The following is a 26,748-nucleotide window of genomic DNA, read 5'->3' on the forward strand; positions in this document are numbered from 1 at the left end:
CCCATAGGTAGCGAAGCATTCTGCTGATTTATCACGAGAACTATTCCTGCGGTTGGCAAGACAGTGTTGGCATTCGGCATGTTCTGTGAGAACAGGGAAAACAGGCTCCCAAAGGTATATTGCTGCGTGAAAGGACCTCTGGATCTACTTAGTGGAATGCTGGTAGTGATCATCGACTAAACCGGCTGAGAATGTACCGGTTGAGTGGTTATGGGCTGAGAAAGCGCTGGTTGCGAGGTCACAGGCTGATTATCATGAGTGGGGTTTCCCGTTGGCCGTGCCTCCATCTCCATTTCTTCGTCAACATCTTCACTATCATACGTGAGGATTCATCGACCGTGTAAATGTCCTTCTTCTCACAACTTTCTTATGACAGCACGTATGTTGTTGTAGTTATTGAGTACGAAGTTCTTGTCGATTAACGGTGGTGATTTAGAATCACTCCGATCTGTGATTATTGGCATAGTGGGAGTGATCGGTGTTCGTGTTTCGATCTCAGGTGGGTTAACTCCAGATTGTAAAGAGAAACCAGGCGGTGGGTGATCAAGATCTGCCATGATCTTGTGTTTTTTTCAAACAAAAATGAATGTTAATGTGGTATCCCACGGATGGCGCCAATTGTTTGTACAATTCTTAGCGATCCTTGTTGAAAGAACAAGGATGTTGGGATCTGATCACTTGATGAGAAGTGTTGAGGTGTATGATGATGAATGTATGCTTGTTGGCGATTCCCCGAATGTAGTACGAAGGTATCGTACTTTACGCCACCAAGATATGAAGGTAACTCATTGTGAGTTGTATGTGTGTATTTTTTACGACTTAGAGTGAATGCCAATTCCAGAGATCATGCTATCCTTTTATAGGGCTACTTTACAACTCTATCACCAGCTTTCTAGTTGGGGATCTGTGTCTAAGGCAATCTATGATAAGACAAAGTGAACTTTCCCTTTGGCCGACTGTAACCCCTGCAGTTGAAGAAAGCTAGCTTGAAGCATTCCTCTTTTGTCATTTGGACGCTAGTAGAAGTGAGTTGGTCAACCCGCATGATGCGTCAAAAGTGTGTGCAGTAATGTACTTTTAAATTTATAATATCTTAATTTACGATTTACTTTTAACACCCTAACGAGCAACAGAACCCGATCAGACGTAATTTAGTATCTATTAAGTTAAGGTTCGTCCCAAGAGAACGAGTGGATTTAGAATATAAATTTTGATTTTAAAATTTAATTGAATTATATAATGATTAAACAAAAGAACAAACAAATTGCAAATAAGTTGAAGAGATAAATAATAATGAAGAGAACACATGCTTGAATCTTTCACACTTTGCTCACAATTGCCTTTTAAATTAAAACCAACTCAGATTTATTACTGACTTAAGAATATCTAATCCAAGATTAGTTGATCAGATTAATCCTAGAATAGATGTCTAGATTCCTTGCTTGCATTAATGAAAGGACCCGTTCATATACATTAGAAACGATTCACAATAGTTGATTAAATCGCGAGGTATTTGACCTCTGTATGATACGTTTTACAAACATTGCATTCGTTTTTAAAAGACAAACTTTTTTTACATCAAAAGTTGACAGCATGCATACCATTTCATAAACATCAAACTATAATTGACTTAATAATCTTGATGAACTCAATGACTCGAATGAAACGTCTTCCGAAATATGCCATGAATGACTCCAAGTAATATCCTTAAAATGAGCTAATGCACAGCGGAAGATTTCTTTAATACCTGAGAATAAACATGCTTTAAAGTGTCAACCAAAAGGTTGGTGAGTTCATTAGTTTATCAAAATTAATCATTTCCAACAATATAATAGACCACATGATACTCATATTTCGAAAACAATCTGTGCAGGTCTGTTCACTGCTGTAAAAATCATTCATATGAAGACCACCAGAACCTTTCAAACAACTCGCCAACGGTAGCTAATGCGTCGTGCAATGCAAAATCATCTCACCGTGGTAGTTAATACAATACAATTTCACCTACGGTAGCTAATGCGTCGTGCAATGCAAAATCATCTCACCGAGGGAAATACAATACAATACAATGGTAGCTAATGCATCGTGCAATGCAAAAATTTCTCACCGAGGGTAGCTAAAACGGTAACTAATGCATCGTGCAATGTAAAATCATCTCACAGTTACTAACTACTAAATCGAATACAATACAATACAATACAGCGGTAGCTAATGCATCGTGCAATGCAAAATTGTCGTACCCCGTCCTAATCCATCTGGACAAAGTCATCAACATTTGGTCCCATTGCGAGGTACTGTCCTAAATATGCCATGAGCGACTCCATGTAATATCTTTAAAATGAGCAAATGCACAGCGGAAGATTTCTTTCATACCTGAGAATAAACATGCTTTAAAGTGTCAACCAAAAGGTTGGTGAGTTCATAGGTTTATCATAACAATCATTTCAATATTTTAATAGACCACAAGATTTAATTTTTATAGCTAACTGCAGGAACACTCATCTGCAAAAATTATAATACAGGAACACTCATCTGTATAAAAATCATTCATATGGTGAACACCTGGTAACCGACATTAACAAATGCATATATAATATCCACAAATATACAGGTACACTCATCTGTATATAAAATTGAAGTACTAAAGCATCCATAACCTGGATGGGGTTTGTTAGTCCCATAGATCTATCTTCAGGATTCGCGTCAATTAGTGGCGTTCACTAATTCTTAGGCTACCAAGCTAAAAGGGTGATATTCAATTCCGATAATCCAACCATAGAATGTAGTTTCGATTACTTGTGTCTATTTCGTAAAACATTTATAAAAGCAGCGCATGTATTCTCAGTCCCAAAAATATATATTGCAAAAGCATTTAAAAAGAGAGCAAATGAAACTCACCATACTGTATTTTGTAGTAAAAATTCATATGATGACATTGAACAATGCAGGGTTGGCCTCGGATTCACGAACCTATATCAAGTATATATATTAACACATATAATTAACATGTAATAATAATAATCAACTAGTTTATATATGTTACTTATTTAATTTAGTAATATATTTGTTATTTCAAAGGTTATATATATTTATTTTGTATATTGATATTTATACATATAGTTATACTAATACATATGTATCTATATAATTAATATTATATTGTTAAATCAAAAATTTGTTATATGTAAATATTTATGTAAATAATGTTATTAGGGTTAATATACAATGTATATGTAATATTAATATAGTTATAGTATATGTAATGAGTATATTTTTTTATATATAAATATTTATTTGTTAAAATGATAATTTTGAAAATAATGATTTACTAATAATAATAATAATAATAATAATAATAATAATAATAATAATAATAATAATAACAACTTTATTAATAATGATAGTACTAATAATAAAAATGATATTGTTAATAATGATACTTATGTTAATAATAATAATAATAATAATAATAATAATAATAATAATAATAATAATAATAATACTAATACTAATAAAAATGATACTAATACCAATATTAATGAAAATAATAATTTTTACTAATGATGATAACGATAATAATAATAATACTTAATTTAATAATAGCAATAATAATAATAATAATAATAATAATAATAATAATAATAATAATAATAATAATAATAATAATAATAATAATAATAATGAACGAAATAATAACAATAATGTTTATACTAATAATAATAATCTTAATGATAATAAGAATATATTTATATTAAATTTACATATATATAATAATCATAATTATAATTAATTTATAAACATAACTTAGTTATTATTATCTTTAACCTACATGTAGTTAAGATTTACGATAACTTATATCATAATCATATTATACTAACTTCACATTTATATAAATATCATAATACTTTCTTGATAATAATAATAATTACAATGGTAATAATATTAATAATAATAATAAGAATGCTACCTCAAAAGTGTTTAGAATTGCTTAAAAAAAATATACCACTGCCCAGGCTCGAACCCGTGACCTCTCGGTTACACACAAACACCCCCTAACCAATCGACCAATTCTGTTTTTCTGAATTATTTCGTAACCCAATCCTATATAACCCATCATTCATCATCGTAATACCATTTCATGAGTCCAAGAAGCCTAAATACAATTAATCAGGCCCAATAATCGATGTAATATACACGACTCAAACAAGCAAATAAGTCCAGCCATTTTATTAATCTAGCAAAATCGATTAAATGAACTTCCAGTGGAATCCATGTTATGACCCAATCATACTTTTGATTAACAGCAACATAAAATATGTGTTCTTCTATCAAATCATTCGACCCAAGCCAAGATCAAAATTGTAATATGTTAATGTACTAAAGAAGCCCGAAACATAGTAGCCCCAAGTGTGATCCAAAAGTATGTTTAAAAGAATGAATGATGGTGAAATAAAGATATACGTGGGATTAGTGTGGTCAGCAAAAGAAGTTTAATATTCGACACTAACTGGTACCCATCAAATCCCAACCGATAATTTGTAGTTGATTGTTATTATTATAATTCTTAGTTATCTTCTTTTTCATTTAAACTCTAACTTTGTCATAAAGGGTTGTCATCATTTCGTCCTTTACAGTTGGAACTAGAAAGGAACCGAAAGCAGGAGCAAGGATAAAAAAATAGTTACAGTCGTGGTTTTTATTTCGAGTAGAAACAGATTGAACAGGTGTAGTTTAAATGGGTTATTCGATTGTTGGGTTAGAAGAAAACAGAAAACAACAACAATTGATGATGGTGTTCGTTGATGGGAGATGATCTTGTTCCTTGTTCTTCGTTGTTTACAACAACGTAGCATACAAGTGAGTTTCCATCGAAGCAATAAATAATGACAGCTGTAGTGTGGTTGGTTGTTACGGTTTATAGAAATAGATAACAAAAATAAAACAGTTACATCGTTAAAGTGTTTTGGTGATTGACTGAATATCAATCTCACTTGATGGCAGCCGTAGATAGTTGTAGTGTGATGACCCGGAGATTTCCGACCAAATTTAAACTTTATCTTTAAATGATTTCGACACTATAAGCAACATCTGTAATGCTGAAGTCTCAAAAACTTTTGAACTGTGTTCATGTATACATTTGACCTTTGACTATTCCCGACGATTCACGAACCATTGTGTAAATTTAATATATATATATATATATATATATATATATATATATATATATATATATATATATATATATATATATATATATATATATATATATATTTGTATATATATATATAAATTTGAAGATAAGTAAATATATAATAATATGAAATATTAAAATACAAAGTTAATTATTAGAATTAAAAATATAAAATAATATATAGAATAATTAAGTTACTATCAGAATGAATATATATAATGATATGTTAATGTTAGTATTATTGTTATTAATGATATTATTGATATACATTTTATTGTAATTAACATTATTACCGTTAGTAATAATATTATTATTACTATTATATTTGTATTATTATTAGTTACAATATTAAGAGTATAATTATTATATTTATTAATAAGACTCCTTAAGAATCTATAAATGTAAATAAATAAATATAAGAGATATACTAATACAGTGATATACAAAGACAAATAAATAAATAAATAAATAAATAAATAAATATATATATATATATATATATATATATATATATATATATATATATATATATATATATATATATAAATATATGCGATATATATATACAGATATTTATATTAGGAAATCAATAATATTATTTATTATTATTATTATCAATATTTATTTATAATCTAAAAGGGAAATTAGAAAGTCAAGAGTTGTTACAAATCAAACTCAAACTGTATATAATTTGTACTACTGTCTTCAATTACGTCAAAAACAGATTAGGAAATAAACGAATTTAGTTGTTAGTCACAATCTTCTTTATTTTTTTTATATATATTTTGTACCTAATGGAACAATAGGGTCGACCACTTTTGGCAATAAATCAGATAAATTACATAATGTTGTTAGTAAAATCATTCATTTATCAATCATCACTATCAAATAAAAATCACTACAGCCTTAGCCCGATTGAATTTACAACAGAAAAGAGTGAAACAAGTTAGTTTCCTGTTTTTGTTCCTATTTAATGCTAGTAATTTCCGCTTACTGTCGACAAGAACCATCACTATCTTCTTCCTTTACTCTCTTCATCAAACACCTTCTATTTTCTGTATGAGGGTTCGAAACCGCATGCTAAGAGGAAGTGTTACAGCTCCTGTTGCTCACGAAAAATCATCATCAAGGTCTCTCTCTCTCAAACTCTCTCTCACTACATCTCCCTCTCCTCTTCTCATGTGAATAACATTATAACCCATCACCACCACTGAATCACTACCACATTATTTTCATGTTTCTTCTACTTTCTGTTAAAACGGTAATCGACACACAAACCACAACAACCCATCAATTTGATTTCGTTGTTACAGTTGCAACTTACTAACTATTTTTCTTTTTTAAAACCAAAAATGAGGAAGACGATGCTACAGTGCTTCGTTTTTCTATTTCTTTTTCTGTTCGATCCATCTCCCACTATCTCTCTTATATTGTTCGCAAATCACCACCCAACCGCCACCATAATCGGATAATACTGCTCCCTTGTGTTTCTTTTTCTGTTTTAAACAATAATTGTGATTTTATGATAATGAATTAAAAGAAAGATGATGATGGCTGTATGAATAAAAGAAAAGGATAGAAGTGGTTAGAATAAGGCTGCTGAAATTTGCTGTTGTTTTTATCCTCTTATATAATCCGATTTCATTTTTTTTATTTAAGTTAGTGGGAGACAAAAAGGATTATGTTTTCTTTCTTTTATATAAGTAATAAGAAGTGGATAATTTTGTTTGGCCTACTACACGTCGGTTAGATGATTTTTTTTACAAAACCCATTGATAATCATTGTTGCTGCTATGCTATTTCTCTGATTAACCGAAGCAAAGCCAACCTAAATCCACGATTTGATTTTGGGCCATTTACTTATTTATTTTGTTGGACTTTGAACGAGTGGGTCGAAGATCCATCATTCAGTTGGGCCGTGTAAATTTATTTGGTTGATGGGCCGAGGACAAGTTTTGTTGTTGGGCCGAACAGTGGGGTTATGGTGATGATCATTATGATTTTCATAAAAGATGAAAACGATAATAGTATTTTATGATGATGATTATGATGTAATAAAATTGATGATGATAAAGTGATGACCATGGTGATGTTATGATCATGTCACGTTGAAGTAAACATAGATGATGATTATAATGATAGATGATGGTGATGAATTTAAGGGGAAAATGATAACGGTTTTTCATATATTAAATAACTAGAAACGTGGGATATTACAAGATTAGATTAAGAGTTCAACGGTTTGGAGTGTTGGTGCGTTAATGAGAAGTCTCGAGTTCGAGTCTCGTCTGGGGCATTTCTTTTTAGAAAAAGCTTGGAGAGGGTATACACTTTTATTTTAATTCTATCATTATTATTACTATTAGTTATTATTATTATTATTATTATTATTATTATTATTATTATTATTATTATTATTATTATTATTATTATTATTATTATTATTATTATTATTATTATTATTATTATTATTATCATCCTTATTACTATTATTATTAAAAAATAACATTTTTAATAAAATTATCATTTTTACTATTATTAGAATTATTATTATTATTAATAATACTCTTATTATTATTTTTAACATTATTATTATTATTATTATCATTACCTTAGTATTATTAGAATTATTATTTTTAAACAAAAGATTTAATATAAAAATATATTTACTACATAAATTATGGCTATATTAATATTACATATTATTTTCTTCAAAATAAAATATATTATCTATACTTATATAACATTAATTAAGTTACATGTAATATAAATGTACTTTAATCATATAAGTAAATATTAAATTTTAATACATTATATAATATTTTTTAAACACTAATGTATAATATTCATCATAAATGATATACATTAAGACACTTTAATAAGAATTCAATTATTAAGCATTTAGCTATAATATATAAGATAGTTATAATAAACTCATTTAGTAACATAACATATAAATAATTAAAGTATTAATATATACACTTGATTGATTATGACTATACGTTTTAATATATATAACTAATATAGGTTCGTGAATCCGAGGTCAACCCTATACTTGTTCAATGCTGTTATATGTATTTTTACTACAAAATACAGTATGGTGAGTTTCATTTTCTCCCTTTTTAAGTACTTTTGCAATATATATTTTTGGGACTGAGAATACATGCGCTTTTATAAATGTTTGATGCAATAGACACAAGTACCTTAACTGAATTCAATGATAGAATTATCTAGGATTGGGGATGATTATTATGACACGCATTAGCCCCCGGTTTCCGTTAGAGCGTATGAGCTCCCGAGCCGGGTGGATGGTTTATTATTTATGACATTTTGGCACCGTTTGTCCTATATTTTATAAACATGTGTTCAGCTGAAATGTCCCGTTCTTATTGATTAAAAACGTTCCATATTAATTGATTTCGTTGCGAGGTTTTGACCTCTATATGAGACGTTTTTCAAAGACTGCATTCATTTTAAAACAAACCATAACCTTTATTTCATCAATAAAGGTTTAAAAAGCTTTACGTAGATTATCAAATAATGATAATCTAAAATATCCTGTTTACACACGACCATTACATAATGGTTTACAATACAAATATGTTACAACAAAATAAGTTTCTTGAATGCAGTTTTTACACAATATCATACAACCATGGACTCCAAATCTCGTCCTTATTTAAGTATGCGACAGCGGAAGCTCTTAATAATCACCTGAGAATAAACATGCTTAAAACATCAACAAAAATGTTGGTGAGTTATAGGTTTAACCTATATATATCAAATCATAATAATAGACCACAAGATTTCATATTTCAATACACATCCCATACATAGAGATAAAAATCATTCATATAGTGAACACCTGGTAACCGACATTAACAAGATGCATATATAAGAATATCCCCATCATTCCGGGACACCCTTCGGATATGATATAAATTTCGAAGTACTAAAGAATCCGATACTTTGGATGGGGTTTGTTTGGCCCAATAGATCTATCTTTAGGATTTGCGTCAATTAGGGTGTCTGTTCCCTAATTCTTAGATTACCATACTTAATAAAAAGGGGCATATTCGATTTCGATAATTCAACCATAGAATGTAGTTTCACGTACTTGTGTCTATTTTGTAAATCATTTATAAAACCTGCATGTATTCTCATCCCAAAAATATTAGATTTTAAAAGTGGGACTATAACTCACTTTCACAGATTTTTACTTCGTCGAGAAGTAAGACTTGGCCACTGGTTGATTCACGAACCTATAACAATATATACATATATATCAAAGTATGTTCAAAATATATTTACAACACTTTTAATATATTTTGATGTTTTAAGTTTATTAAGTCAGCTATCCTCGTTAGTAACCTACAACTAGTTGTCCACAGTTAGATTTACAGAAATAAATCGATAAATATTATCTTGAATCAATCCACGACCCAGTGTATACGTATCTCAGTATTGATCACAACTCAAACTATATATATTTTGGAATCAGCCTCAACCCTGTATAGCTAACTCCAACATTCACATATAGAGTGTCTATGGTTGTTCCGAAATATATATAGATGTGTGGACATGATAGGTCAAAACATTGTATACGTGTCTATGGTATCTCAAGATTACATAATATACAATACAAGTTGATTGAGTTATGGTTGGAATAGATTTGTTACCAATTTTCACGTAGCTAAAATGAGAAAAATTATCCAATTTTGTTTTACCCATAACTTCTTCATTTTATATCCGTTTTGAGTGAATCAAATTGCTATGGTTTCATATTGAAGTATATTTTATGAATCTAAACAGAAAAAGTATAGGTTTATAGTCAGAAAAATAAGTTACAAGTCGGTTTTGTAAAGATAGTCATTTCAGTTGAAAGAACGACGTCTAGATGACCATTTTAGAAAACATACTTCCACTTTGAGTTTAACCATAATTTTTGGATATAGTTTCATGTTCATAATAAAAATCATTTTCTCAGAATAACAACTTTTAAATCAAATTTTATCATAGTTTTTTATTAACTAACCCAAAACAGCCCGCGGTGTTACTACGACGGCGTAAATCCGGTTTTACGGTGTTTTTCGTGTTTCCAGGTTTTAAATCATTAATTTAGCATATCATATAGATATAGAACATGTGTTTAGTTGATTTTAAAAGTCAAGTTAGAAGGATTAACTTTTGTTTGCGAACAAGTTTAGAATTAACTAAACTATGTTCTAGTGATTACAAGTTTAAACCTTCGAATAAGATAGCTTTATATGTATGAATCGAATGATGTTATGAACATCATTACTACCTTAAGTTCCTTGGATAAACCTACTAGAAAAGAGAAAAATGGATCTAGCTTCAACGGATCCTTGGATGGCTCGAAGTTCTTGAAGCAGAATCATGACACGAAAACAAGTTCAAGTAAGATCATCACTTGAAATAAGATTGTTATAGTTATAGAAATTGAACCAAAGTTTGAATATGATTATTACCTTGTATTAGAATGATAACCTACTGTAAGAAACAAAGATTTCTTGAGGTTGGATGATCACCTTACAAGATTGGAAGTGAGCTAGCAAACTTGAAAGTATTCTTGATTTTATGTAACTAGAACTTGTAGAATTTATGAAGAACACTTAGAACTTGAAGATAGAACTTGAGAGAGATCAATTAGATGAAGAAAATTGAAGAATGAAAGTGTTTGTAGGTGTTTTTGGTCATTGGTGTATGGATTAGATATAAAGGATATGTAATTTTGTTTTCATGTAAATAAGTCATGAATGATTACTCATATTTTTGTAATTTTATGAGATATTTCATGCTAGTTACCAAATGATGGTTCCCACATGTGTTAGGTGACTCAAATGGGCTGCTAAGAGCTAATCATTGGAGTGTATATATCAATAGTACATACATCTAAAAGCTGTGTATTGTACGAGTACGAATACGGGTGCATACGAGTAGAATTGTTGATGAAACTGAACGAGGATGTAATTGTAAGCATTTTTGTTAAGTAGAAGTATTTTGATAAGTGTATTGAAGTCTTTCAAAAGTGTATAAATACATATTAAAACACTACATGTATATACATTTTAACTGAGTCGTTAAGTCATCGTTAGTCGTTACATGTAAGTGTTGTTTTGAAACCTTTAGGTTAACGATCTTGTTAAATGTTGTTAACCCAATGTTTATAATATCAAATGAGATTTTAAATTATTATATTATCATGATATTATCATGTATGAATATCTCTTAATATGATATATATACATTAAATGTCTTTACAACGATAATCGTTACATATATGTCTCGTTTAAAAATCATTAAGTTAGTAGTCTTGTTTTTACATATGTAGTTCATTGTTAATATACTTAATGATATGTTTACTTATCATAGTATCATGTTAACTATATATATATCCATATATATGTCATCATATAGTTTTTACAAGTTTTAACGTTCGTGAATCACCGGTCAACTTGGGTGGTCAATTGTCTATATGAAACATATTTCAATTAATCAAGTCTTAAAAAGTTTGATTGCTTAACATGTTGGAAACATTTAATCATGTAAATATCAATCTCAATTAATATATATATACATGGAAAAGTTCGGGTCACTACAGTACCTACCCGTTAAATAAATTTCGTCCCGAAATTTTAAGCTGTTGAAGGTGTTGACGAATCTTCTGGAAATAGATGCGGGTATTTCTTCTTCATATGATTTTCACGCTCCCAGGTGAACTCGGGTCCTCTACGAGCATTCCATCGAACCTTAACAATTGGTATCTTGTTTTGCTTAAGTCTTTTAACCTCACGATCCATTATTTCGACGGGTTCTTCGATGAATTGAAGTTTTTCGTTGATTTGGATTTCATCTAATGGAATAGTGAGATCTTCTTTAGCAAAATATTTCTTCAAATTCGAGACATGAAAAGTGTTATGTACAGCCGCGAGTTGTTGAGGTAACTCAAGTCGGTAAGCTACTGGTCCGACATGATCAATAATCTTGAATGGTCCAATATACCTTGGATTTAATTTCCCTCGTTTACCAAATTGAACAACGCCTTTCCAAGATGCAACTTTAAGCATGACCATCTCTCCAATTTCGAATTCTATATCTTTTCTTTTAATGTCAGCGTAGCTCTTTTGTCGACTTTGGGCGGTTTTCAACCATTGTTGAATTTGGATGATCTTCTCGGTAGTTTCTTGTATAATCTCCGGACCCGTAATCTGTCTATCCCCCACTTCACTCCAACAAATCGGAGACCTGCACTTTCTACCATAAAGTGCTTCAAACGGCGCCATCTCAATGCTTGAATGGTAGCTGTTGTTGTAGGAAAATTCTGCTAATGGTAGATGTCGATCCCAACTGTTTTCGAAATCAATAACACATGCTCGTAGCATGTCTTCAAGCGTTTGTATCTTCCTTTCACTCTGCCCATCAGTTTGTGGATGATAGGCAGTACTCATGTCTAGACGAGTTCCTAATGCTTGCTGTAATGTCTGCCAGAATCTTGAAATAAATCTGCCATCCCTATCAGAGATAATAGAGATTGGTATTCCATGTCTAGAGACGACTTCCTTCAAATACAGTCGTGCTAACTTCTCCATCTTATCATCTTCTCTTATTGGCAGGAAGTGTGCTGATTTGGTGAGACAATCAACTATTACCCAAATAGTATCAAAACCACTTGCAGTCCTTGGCAATTTAGTGATGAAATCCATGGTAATGTTTTCCCATTTCCATTCCGGGATTTCGGGTTGTTGAAGTAGACCTGATGGTTTCTGATGCTCAGCTTTGACCTTAGAACATGTCAAACATTCTCCTTCATATTTAGCAACATCGACTTTCATACCCGGCCACCAAAAATGTTTCTTGAGATCCTTGTACATCTTCCCCGTTCCAAGATGTATTGAGTATCTGGTTTTATGAGCTTCTCTAAGTACCATTTCTCTCATATCTCCAAATTTTGGTACCCAAATCCTTTCAGCCCTATACCGGGTTCCGTCTTCCCGAATATTAAGATGCTTCTCCGATCCTTTGGGTATTTCATCCTTTAAATTTCCCTCTTTTAAAACTCCTTGTTGCGCCTCCTTTATTTGAGTAGTAAGGTTATTATGAATCATTATATTCATAGATTTTACTCGAATGGGTTCTCTGTCCTTCCTGCTCAAGGCATCGGCTACCACATTTGCCTTTCCCGGGTGGTAACGAATCTCAAAGTCGTAATCATTCAATAATTCAATCCACCTACACTGCCTCATATTCAGTTGTTTCTGATTAAATATGTGTTGAAGACTTTTGTGGTCGGTATATATAATACTTTTGACCCCATATAAGTAGTGCCTCCAAGTCTTTAATGCAAAAACAACCGCTCCTAATTCCAAATCATGCGTCGTATAATTTTGTTCGTGAATCTTCAATTGTCTAGACGCATATGCAATCACCTTCGTTCGTTGCATTAATACACAACCGAGACCTTGCTTTGATGCGTCACAATAAATCACAAAATCATCATTCCCTTCAGGCAATGACAATATAGGTGCCGTAGTTAGCTTTTTCTTCAATAACTGAAACGCTTTCTCTTGTTCATCATTCCATTCAAATTTCTTCCCTTTATGCGTTAATGCAGTCAAGGGTTTTGCTATTCTGGAAAAGTCTTGGATGAACCTTCTGTAGTAACCAGCTAGTCCTAAAAACTGGCGTATGAGTTTCGGAGTTTTCGGGGTTTCCCACTTTTCAACAGTTTCTATCTTTGCCGGATCCACCTTAATACCTTCTTTGTTCACTATGTGACCGAGGAATTGAACTTCTTCCAACCTAAATGCACACTTTAAAAACTTAGCGTACAATTCTTCCTTCCTCAATACTTCTAACACCTTTTTCAAATGTTCACCGTGTTCTTGGTCATTCTTTGAGTAAATAAGTATGTCGTCAATAAAAACAATGACAAACTTGTCAAGGTATGGTCCACACACTCGGTTCATAAGGTCCATGAACACAGCTGGTGCATTAGTTAAACCAAACGGCATGACCATAAACTTGTAATGACCGTAACGTGTTCTGAAAGTAGACTTTGGAATATCATCTTCTTTCACCCGCATTTGATGATACCCGGAATGTAAGTCAATCTTTGAATAAACAGACGAGCCTTGTAGTTGATCAAATAAGTCGTCGATTCTCGGTAGTGGGTAGCGGTTCTTAATGGTAAGTTTGTTCAACTCTCGGTAGTCGATACACAACCTGAATGTACCATATTTCTTCTTGACAAACAAAACAGGAGCTCCCCACGGTGATGTGCTTGGTCGAATGAAACCACGCTCTAAAAGTTCTTGTAATTGGCTTTGCAGTTCTTTCATCTCGCTGGGTGCGAGTCTGTAAGGAGCACGAGCTATTGGTGCAGCTCCTGGTACAAGATCTATTTGAAATTCAACGGATCGATGTGGGGGTAATCCCGGTAATTCTTTCGGAAATACATCGGGAAATTCTTTTGCAATGGGAACATCATTGATGCTCTTTTCTTCAGTTTGTACTTTGTCGACGTGTGCTAGAACAGCATAGCAACCTTTCCTTATTAGTTTTTGTGCCTTCAAATTACTAATAAGATGTAGCTTCGTGTTGCCCTTTTCTCCGTACACCATTAAGGGTTTTCCTTTTTCTCGTATAATGCGAATTGCATTTTTGTAACAAACGATCTCTGCTTTCACTTCTTTCAACCAGTCCATACCAATTATCACATCGAAACTCCCTAACTCTACTGGTATCAAATCAATCTTAAATGTTTCGCTAACCAGTTTAATTTCTCGATTCCGACATATATTATCTGCTGAAATTAATTTACCATTTGCTAATTCGAGTAAAAATTTACTATCCAAAGGCGTCAATGGACAACTTAATTTAGCACAAAAATCTCTACTCATATAGCTTCTATCCGCACCCGAATCAAATAAAACGTAAGCAGATTTATTGTCAATAAGAAACGTACCCGTAACAAGCTCCGGGTCTTCCTGTGCCTATGCCGCATTAATATTGAAAACTCTTCCGCGGCCTTGTCCATTCGTGTTCTCCTGGTTTGGGCAATTTCTAATAATGTGGCCCGGTTTTCCATATTTATAACAAACTACATTGGCATAACTTGCTCCGACACTACTTGCTCCGCCATTACTCGTTCCGACACTATTTGTTCCTTTCGTTCTATTAAACCCTGGTCCGTAGACCTCACACTTCGCCGCGCTATGACCATTTCTTTTACACTTGTTGCAAAATTTGGTGCAGAACCCCGAGTGATACTTTTCACACCTTTGGCATAGCTGCTTCTGATTGTTGTTGTTGTTGCGGTTATTATTGTTGTTGGGATGATTGTTGTAGTTGTTGTTGTTGTTGTTGTTGTTGTTGTTGTTGTTGTTGGGCCGTTTGTTGTAGTTTCGATTGATGTTGAAATTGTTGGGATAATTGTTGCGATTATTGTTGTAATTGCTGTTGTTGTTGTATTGGTGATTCTTATCACCGTTTTTCTCCCACTTTCTTTTGACTTGCTTCACATTGGCCTCTTCAGCAGTCTGTTCTTTAATTCTTTCTTCAATCTGGTTCACTAGTTTGTGAGCCATTCTACATGCCTGTTGTATGGAGGCGGGCTCGTGTGAACTTATATCTTCATGGATTCTTTCCGGTAATCCTTTCACAAACGCGTCGATCTTCTCTTCCTCATATTCGAATGCTCCCGGACACAATAGGCACAATTCTGTGAATCGTCTTTCGTACGTGGTAATATCATATCCTTGGGTTCGTAACCCTCTAAGTTCTGTCTTGAGCTTATTGACCTCGGTTCTGGGACGGTACTTCTCGTTCATCAAGTGCTTGAATGCTGACCACGGTAGTGCGTACGCATCGTCTTGTCCCACTTGCTCTAGATAGGTATTCCACCATGTTAATGCAGAACATGTGAAGGTATGCGTAGCGTACTTCACTTTGTCCTCTTCAGTACACCTACTTATGGCAAACACCGATTCGACCTTCTCGGTCCACCGTTTCAATCCGATCGGTCCTTCGGTTCCATCAAATTCCAAAGGTTTGCAGGCAGTGAATTCTTTGTAGGTGCATCCTACACGATTTCCTGTACTGCTAGATCCAAGGTTATTGTTGGTATGTAGCGCAGCCTGTACTGCGGCTATATTTGAAGCTAGAAAAGTACGGAATTCCTCTTCATTCATATTCACGGTGTGTCGAGTAGTCGGTGCCATTTCCTTCAAAATAGTCAAATGGAACAAGTTAATCATACAGAATATTAAGAGTAGTTAATAGTATTTCGTAGCATAATATGAACTCATTTATAAAAGCTTTTTCTTCATATTAGCGTTTTATAAGTTTAAATTCGGGTAGTACCTACCCGTTAAGTTCATACTTAGTAGCTAATATACAATTCAACTACTACAATTCTATATGAAAAACTGATTATAATAATATTTCGCGTTCAAACTTTTACACAATATTTTACAAACTTACAATACCGCTTATTTTACATATAGCATGAAATATAGCACACAATAAATTTGATACAAGATGGTTGTGAAGATAATTCTAGCTAGTACACAAGTCGTTCAGCATAGGCAATAAAGACACGTAATTCATACGTCCAGAAACAAGTCATGCATTCTGGTTTTACTAGGATTACTTCCCATCCTTGGTCATGTGGAACATAACTGTTATGGCCGTTGATAAGACAGCGTGTTGTAACGTCGTCAAAGGGACGAGGGTTACGTAATGTCCAACAGTCCCGTAACAATCTAAAAACCTCATTTCTTACCCCAATTACCGATTCCGTCACTTGTGGGAACGTTTTGTTTAATAGTTGTAGCCCGATGTTCTTGTTCTCACTTTGGTGAGAAGCGAACATTACTAATCCGTAAGCATAACATGCTTCTTTATGTTGCATGTTAGCCGCTTTTTCTAAATCACGAAGTCCAATATTCGGATATATTGAGTCAAAATAATTTCTTAACCCATTGCGTAAAATAGCATTTGGGTTCCCCGCAATATATGCGTCAAAGTAAACACATCGTAACTTATGTATTTCCCAATGTGATATCCCTCATCTTTCGAACGAAAGCCTTTTATAAACCAAGGCATTCTTGGAACGTTCTTCGAATGTCTTACAAACTGATCTCGCCTTAAATAGTTGTGCCAAAGAATTCTGACCGACTCTAGACAAGATTTCATCAATCATGTCTCCGGGTAGGTCTCTTAAAATATTGGGTTGTCTATCCATTTTATGTTTTTATACTGTAAAATAGACAAGAGTTAGATTCATAAAAAAAATACTTATTAATACAAGCAATTTTTACATATATCATAAAGCATAAGCACACTATATTACATATATTACACCACACGAATACAACTATCTTATTCCGACTCGCTTGTTTCTTCTTCTTCGGTTTTGGTTTGTTTTGCCAAGTTTCTAGGGATATATGATGTTCCCCTAATACGAGCCGTCGTTTTCCACATTGGTTTAGAAAAACCTGGTGGTTTAGAGGTTCCCGGGTCATTGTTACAACTTAAGGACTTCGGGGGTTGACGATACATATAAAGTTCATCGGGGTTGGAATTAGATTTCTCTATTTTTATGACCTTTCCCTTATTATTTTCTTTTGCCTTTTTAAATTCAGTTGGGGTAATTTCTATAACATCATCAGAATTCTCGTCGGAATCCGATTCATCGGAGAATTGGTAATCCTCCCAATATTTTGCTTCCTTGGCGGAAACACCATTGACCATAATTAACCTTGGTCGGTTGGTTGAGGATTTTCTTTTACTTAACCGTTTTATTATTTCCCCCACCGGTTCTATTTCTTCATTCGGTTCCGATTCTTCTTCCGGTTCCGATTCTTTTTCCGGTTCCGACTCTTCTTCCGGTTCCTCTTCGGGAACTTGTGAATCAGTCCACGAATCATTCCAATTTACATTTGACTCTTCATTATTATTAGGTGAGTCAATGGGACTTGTTCTAGAGGTAGACATCTATCACATAATATCAAACACGTTAAGAGATTAATATATCACATAATATTCACATGTTAAAAATATATAGTTTCCAACAAAATTTGTTAAGCAATCATTTTTCAAGTAAACACGGTCGAAGTCCAGACTCACTAATGCATCCTAACAAACTCGATAAGACACACTAATGCAAAATTCTGGTTCTCTAAGTCCAACGCTCGGATACTAACTGAAATGTCCCGTTCTTATTGATTAAAACGTTCCATATTAATTGATTTCGTTGCGAGGTTTTGACCTCTATATGAGACGTTTTTCAAAGACTGCATTCATTTTAAAACAAACCATAACCTTTATTTCATCAATAAAGGTTTAAAAAGCTTTACGTAGATTATCAAATAATGATAATCTAAAATATCCTGTTTACACACGACCATTACATAATGGTTTACAATACAAATATGTTACAACAAAATAAGTTTTTTGAATGCAGTTTTTACACAATATCATACAAGCATGGACTCCAAATCTCGTCCTTATTTAAGTATGCGACAGCGGAAGCTCTTAATAATCACCTGAGAATAAACATGCTTAAAACGTCAACAAAAATGTTGGTGAGTTATAGGTTTAACATATATATATCAAATCATAATAATAGACCACAAGATTTCATATTTCAATACACATCCCATACATAGAGATAAAAATCATTCATATGGTGAACACCTGGTAACCGACATTAACAAGATGCATATATAAGAATATCCCCATCATTCTGGGACACCCTTCGGATATGATATAAATTTCGAAGTACTAAAGTATCCGGTACTTTGGATGGGGTTTGTTAGGCCCAATAGATCTATCTTTAGGATTCGCGTCAATTAGGGTGGCTGTTCCCTAATTCTTAGATTACCAGACTTAATAAAAAGGGGCATATTCAATTTCAATAATTCAACCATAGAATGTAGTTTCACGTACTTGTGTCTATTTTGTAAATCATTTATAAAACCTGCATGTATTCTCATCCCAAAAATATTAGATTTTAAAAGTGGGACTATAACTCACTTTCACAGATTTTTACTTCGTCGGGAAGTAAGACTTGGCCACTGGTTGATTCAAGAAAAATATAACAATATATACATATATATCAAAGTATGTTCAAAATATATTTACAACACTTTTAATATATTTTGATGTTTTAAGTTTATTAAGTCAGCTGTCCTCGTTAGTAACCTACAACTAGTTGTCCACAGTTAGATGTACAGAAATTAATCGATAAATATTATCTTGAATCAATCCACGACCCAGTGTATACGTATCTCAGTATTGATCACAACTCAAACTATATATATTTTGGAATCAACCTCAACCCTGTATAGCTAACTCCAACATTCACATATAGAGTGTCTATGGTTGTTCCGAAATATATATAGATGTGTCGACATGATAGGTCGAAACATTGTATACGTGTCTATGGTATCTAAAGATTACATAATATACAATACAAGTTGATTAAGTTATGGTTGGAATAGATTTGTTACCAATTTTCACGTAGCTAAAATGAGAAAAATTATCCAATCTTGTTTTACCCATAACTTCTTCATTTTAAATCCGTTTTGAGTGAATCAAATTGCTATGGTTTCATATTGAACTCTATTTTATGAATCTAAACAGAAAAAGTATAGGTTTATGGTCAGAAAAATAAGTTACAAGTCGTTTTTGTAAAGGTAGTCATTTCAGTTGAAAGAACGACGTCTAGATGACCATTTTAGAAAACATACTTCCACTTTGAGTTTAACCATAATTTTTGGATATAGTTTCATGTTCATAATAAAAATCATTTTCTCAGAATAACAACTTTTAAATCAAAGTTTATCATAGTTTTTAATTAACTAACCCAAAACAGCCCGCGGTGTTACTACGACGGCGTAAATCCGATTTTACGGTGTTTTTCGTGTTTCCAGGTTTTAAATCATTAAGTTAGCATATCATATAGATATAGAACATGTGTTTAGTTGATTTTAAAAGTCAAGTTAGAAGGATTAACTTTTGTTTGCGAACAAGTTCAGAATTAACTAAACTATGTTCTAGTGATTACAAGTTTAAACCTTCGAATAAGATAGCTTTATATGTATGAATCGAATGATGTTATGAACATCATTACTACCTTAAGTTCCTTGGATAAACCTACCGGAAAATAAAAAAATGGATCTAGCTTCAACGGATCCTTGGATGGCTCGAAGTTCTTGAAGCAGAATCATGACACGAAAACAAGTTCAAGTAAGATCATCACTTGAAATAAGATTGTTATAGTTATAGAAATTGAACCAAAGTTTGAATATGATTATTACCTTGTATTAGAATGATAACCTACTATAAGAAACAAAGATTTCTTGAGGTTGGATGATCACCTAACAAGATTGGAAGTGAGCTAGCAAACTTGAAAGTATTCTTGATTTTATGTAACTAGAACTTGTAGAATTTATGAAGAACACTTAGAACTTGAAGATAGAACTTGAGAGAGATCAATTAGATGAAGAAAATTGAAGAATTAAAGTGTTTGTTGGTGTTTTTGGTCATTGGTGTATGGATTAGATATAAAGGATATGTAATTTTGTTTTCATGTAAATAAGTCATGAATGATTACTCATTTTTTTGTAATTTTATGAGATATTTCATGCTAGTTGCCAAATGATGGTTCCCAAATGTGTTAGGTGACTCACATGGGCTGCTAAGAGCTGATCATTGGAGTGTATATACCAATAGTACATACATCTAAAAGCTGTGTATTGTACGAGTACGAATACGGGTGCATACGAGTAGAATTGTTGATGAAACTGAACGAGGATGTAATTGTAAGCATTTTTGTTAAGTAGAAGTATTTTGATAAGTGTATTGAAGTCTTTCAAAAGTGTATAAATACATATTAAAACACTACATGTATATACATTTTAACTGAGTCGTTAAGTCATCGTTAGTAGTTACATGTAAGTGTTGTTTTGAAACCTTTAGGTTAACGATCTTGTTAAATGTTGTTAACCCAATGTTTATAATATCAAATGAGATTTTAAATTATTATATTATCATGATATTATCATGTATGAATATCTCTTAATATGATATATATACATTAAATGTCTTTACAACGATAATCGTTACATATATGTCTCGTTTAAAAATCATTAAGTTAGTAGTCTTGTTTTTACATATGTAGTTCATTGTTAATATACTTAATGATATGTTTACTTATCATAGTATCATGTTAACTATATATATATCCATATATATGTCATCATATAGTTTTTACAAGTTTTAACGTTCGTGAATTACCGGTCAACTTGGGTGGTCAATTGTCTATATGAAACATATTTCAATTAATCAAGTCTTAACAAGTTTGATTGCTTAACATGTTGGAAACATTTAATCATGTAAATATCAATCTCAATTAATATATATATACATGGAAAAGTTCGGGTCACTACAGTACCTACCCGTTAAATAAATTTCGTCCCGAAATTTTAAGCTGTTGAAGGTGTTGACGAATCTTCTGGAAATAGATGCGGGTATTTCTTATTCATCTGATTTTCACGCTCCCAGGTGAACTCGGGTCCTCTACGAGCATTCCATCGAACCTTAACAATTGGTATCTTGTTTTGCTTAAGTCTTTTAACCTCACGATCCATTATTTCGACGGGTTCTTCGATGAATTGAAGTTTTTCGTTGATTTGGATTTCATCTAATGGAATAGTGAGATCTTCTTTAGCAAAACATTTCTTCAAATTCGAGACGTGAAAAGTGTTATGTACAGCCACGAGTTGTTGAGGTAACTCAAGTCGGTAAGCTACTGGTCCGACACGATCAATAATCTTGAATGGTCCAATATACCTTGGATTTAATTTCCCTCGTTTACCAAATCGAACAACGCCTTTCCAAGATGCAACTTTAAGCATGACCATCTCTCCAATTTCGAATTCTATATCTTTTCTTTTAATGTCGGCGTAGCTCTTTTGTCGACTTTGGGCGATTTTCAACCATTGTTGAATTTGGATGATCTTCTCGGTAGTTTCTTGTATAATCTCCGGACCCGTAATCTGTCTATCCCCCACTTCACTCCAACAAATCGGAGACCTGCACTTTATACCATAAAGTGCTTCAAACGGCGCCATCTCAATGCTTGAATGGTAGCTGTTGTTGTAGGAAAATTCTGCTAACGGTAGATGTCGATCCCAACTGTTTTCGAAATCAATAACACATGCTCGTAGCATGTCTTCAAGCGTTTGTATCGTCCTTTCGCTCTGCCCATCAGTTTGTGGATGATAGGCAGTACTCATGTCTAGACGAGTTCCTAATGCTTGCTGTAATGTCTGCCAGAATCTTGAAATAAATCTGTCATCCCTATCAGAGATAATAGAGATTGGTATTCCATGTCTAGAGACGACTTCCTTCAAATACAGTCATGCTAACTTCTTCATCTTGTCATCTTCTCTTATTGGCAGGAAGTGTGCTGATTTGGTGAGACGATCAAGTATTACCCAAATAGTATCAAAACCACTTGCAGTCCTTGGCAATTTAGTGATGAAATCCATGGTAATGTTTTCCCATTTCCATTCCGGGATTTTGGGTTGTTGAAGTAGACCTGATGGTTTCTGATGCTCAGCTTTGACCTTAGAACACGTCAAACATTCTCCTACATATTTAGCAACATCGACTTTCATACCCGGCCACCAAAAATGTTTCTTGAGATCCTTGTACATCTTCCCCGTTCCAGGATGTATTGAGTATCTGGTTTTATGAGCTTCTCTAAGTACCATTTCTCTCATATCTCCAAATTTTGGTACCCAAATCCTTTTAGCCCTATACCGGGTTCCGTCTTCCCGAATATTAAGATGCTTCTCCGATCCTTTGGGTATTTCATTCTTTAAATTTCCCTCTTTTAAAACTCCTTGTTACGCCTCCTTTATTTGAGTAGTAAGGTTATTATGAATCATTATATTCATAGATTTTACTCGAATGGGTTCTCTGTCCTTCCTGCTCAAGGCATCGGCTACCACATTTGCCTTCCCCGGGTGGTAACGAATCTCAAAGTCGTAATCATTCAATAATTCAATCCACCTACACTGCCTCATATTCAGTTGTTTCTGATTAAATATGTGTTGAAGACTTTTGTGGTCGGTATATATAATACTTTTGACCCCATATAAGTAGTGCCTCCAAGTCTTTAATGCAAAAACAACCGCGCCTAATTCCAAATCATGCGTCGTATAATTTTGTTCGTGAATCTTCAATTGTCTAGACGCATAAACAATCACCTTCGTTCGTTGCATTAATACACAACCGAGACCTTGCTTTGATGCGTCACAATAAATCACAAAATCATCATTCCCTTCAGGCAATGACAATATAGGTGCCGTAGTTAGCTTTTTCTTCAATAACTGAAACGCTTTCTCTTGTTCATCATTCCATTCAAATTTCTTCCCTTTATGCGTTAATGCAGTCAAGGGTTTTGCTATTCTGGAAAAGTCTTGGATGAACCTTCTGTAGTAACCAGCTAGTCCTAAAAACTGGCGTATGTGTTTCGGAGTTTTCGGGGTTTCCCACTTTTCAACAGTTTCTATCTTTGCCGGATCCACCTTAATATCTTCTTTGTTCACTATGTGACCGAGGAATTGAACTTCTTCCAACCAAAATGCACACTTTGAAAACTTAGCGTACAATTCTTCCTTCCTCAATACTTCTAACACCTTTTTCAAATGTTCACCGTGTTCTTGGTCATTCTTTGAGTAAATAAGTATGTCATCAATAAAAACAATGACAAACTTGTCAAGGTATGGTCCACACACTCGGTTCATAAGGTCCATGAACACAGCTGGTGCATTAGTTAAACCAAACGGCATGACCATAAACTCGTAATGACCGTAACGTGTTCTGAAAGTATTCTTTGGAATATCATCTTCTTTCACCCGCATTTGATGATACCCGGAACGTAAGTCAATCTTTGAATAAACAGACGAGCCTTGTAGTTGATCAAATAAGTCGTCGATTCTCGGTAGTGGGTAGCGGTTCTTAATGGTAAGTTTGTTCAACTCTCGGTAGTTGATACACAACCTGAATGTACCATCTTTCTTCTTGACAAACAAAACAGGAGCTCCCCACGGTGATGTGCTTGGTCGAATGAAACCACGCTCTAAAAGTTCTTGTAATTGGCTTTGCAGTTCTTTCATCTCGCTGGGTGCGAGTCTGTAAGGAGCACGAGCTATTGGTGCAGCTCCTGGTACAAGATCTATTTGAAATTCAACGGATCGATGTGGGGGTAATCCCGGTAATTCTTTCGGAAATACATCGGGAAATTCTTTTGCAATGGGAACATCATTGATGCTCTTTTCTTCAGTTTGTACTTTGTCGACGTGTGCTAGAACAGCATAGCAACCTTTTCTTATTAGTTTTTGTGCCTTCAAATTACTAATAAGATGTGGCTTCGTGTTGCCCTTTTCTCCGTACACCATTAAGGGTTTTCCTTTTTCTCGTATAATGTGAATTGCATTTTTGTAACAAACGATCTTTGCTTTCACTTCTTTCAACCAGTCCATACCAATTATCACATCAAAACTCCCTAACTCTACTGGTATCAAATCAATCTTAAATGTTTCGCTAACCAGTTTAATTTCTCGATTCCGACATATATTATCTGCTGAAATTAATTTACCATTTGCTAATTCGAGTAAAAATTTACTATTCAAAGGCGTCAATGGACAACTTAATTTAGCACAAAAATCTCTACTCATATAGCTTCTATCCGCACCCGAATCAAATAAAACGTAAGCAGATTTATTGTCAATAAGAAACATACCCGTAACAAGCTCCGGGTCTTCCTGTGCCTCTGCCGCATTAATATTGAAAACTCTTCCGCGGCCTTGTCCATTCGTGTTCTCCTGGTTCGGGCAATTTCTAATAATGTGGCCCGGTTTTCCATATTTATAACAAACTACATTGGCATAACTTGCTCCGACACTACTTGCTCCGCCATTACTCGTTCCGACACCATTTGTTCCTTTCGTTCTATTAACCCCTGGTCCGTAGACCTCACACTTCACCGCGCTATGACCATTTCTTTTACACTTGTTGCAAAATTTGGTGCAGAACCCCGAGTGATACTTTTCACACCTTTGGCATAGCTGCTTCTGATTGTTGTTGTTGTTGCGGTTATTATTGTTGTTGGGATGATTGTTGTAGTTGCTGCTGTTGTTGTTGTTGTTGTTGTTGGGCCGTTTGTTGTAGTTGCGATTGATGTTGCGATTGTTGGGATAATTGTTGCGATTATTGTTGTAATTGTTGTTGTTGTTTTATTGGTGATTCTTATCACCGTTTTCCTCCCACTTTCTTTTGACTTGCTTCACATTGGCCTCTTCAGCAGTCTGTTCTTTAATTCTTTCTTCAATCTGGTTCACTAGTTTGTGAGCCATTCTACATGCCTGTTGTATGGAGGCGGACTCGTGTGAACTTATATCTTCTTGGATTCTTTCCGGTAATCCTTTCACAAACGCGTCGATCTTCTCTTCCTCATCTTCGAATGCTCCCGGACACAATAGGCACAATTCTGTGAATCGTCTTTCGTACGTGGTAATATCAAATCCTTGGGTTCGTAACCCTCTAAGTTCTGTCTTGAGCTTATTGACCTCGGTTCTGGGACGGTACTTCTCGTTCATCAAGTGCTTGAATGCTGACCACGGTAGTGCGTACGCATCGTCTTGTCCCACTTGCTCTAGATAGGTATTCCACCATGTTAACGCAGAACCTATGAAGGTATGCGTAGCGTACTTCACTTTGTCCTCTTCAGTACACTTACTTATGGCAAACACCGATTCGATCTTCTAGGTCCACTGTTTCAATCCGATCGGTCCTTCGGTTCCATCAAATTCCAAAGGTTTGCAGGCAGTGAATTCTTTGTAGGTGCATCCTACAAGATTTCCTGTACTGCTAGATCCAAGGTTATTGTTGGTATGTAGCGCAGCCTGTACTGCGGCTATGTTTGAAGCTAGAAAAGTACGGAATTCCTCTTCATTCATATTCACGGTGTGTCGAGTAGTCGGTGCGATTTCCTTCAAAATAGTCAAATGGAACAAGTTAATCATACAGAATATTAAGAGTAGTTAATAATATTTCGTAGCATAATATGAACTCATTTATAAAAGCTTTTTCTTCATATTAGCGTTTTATAAGTTTAAATTCGGGTGATACCTACCCGTTAAATTCATACTTAGTAGCTAATATACAATTCAACTACTACAATTCTATATGAAAAACTGATTATAATAATATTTCGCGTTCAAACTTTTACACAATATTTTACAAACTTACAATACCGCTTATTTTACATATAGCATGAAATATAGCACACAATAAATTTGATACAAGATGGTTGTGAAGATAATTCTAGCTAGTACACAAGTCGTTCAGCAAAGGCAATAAAGACACGTAATTCATACGTCCAGAAACAAGTCATGCATTCTGGTTTTACTAGGATTACTTCTCATCCTTGGTCTTGTGGAACATAACCGTTATGGCCG

Source organism: Rutidosis leptorrhynchoides, chromosome 4 (genome assembly GCF_046630445.1).
Source record: "Rutidosis leptorrhynchoides isolate AG116_Rl617_1_P2 chromosome 4, CSIRO_AGI_Rlap_v1, whole genome shotgun sequence".
NCBI classification, from domain to species: domain Eukaryota; kingdom Viridiplantae; phylum Streptophyta; class Magnoliopsida; order Asterales; family Asteraceae; genus Rutidosis; species Rutidosis leptorrhynchoides.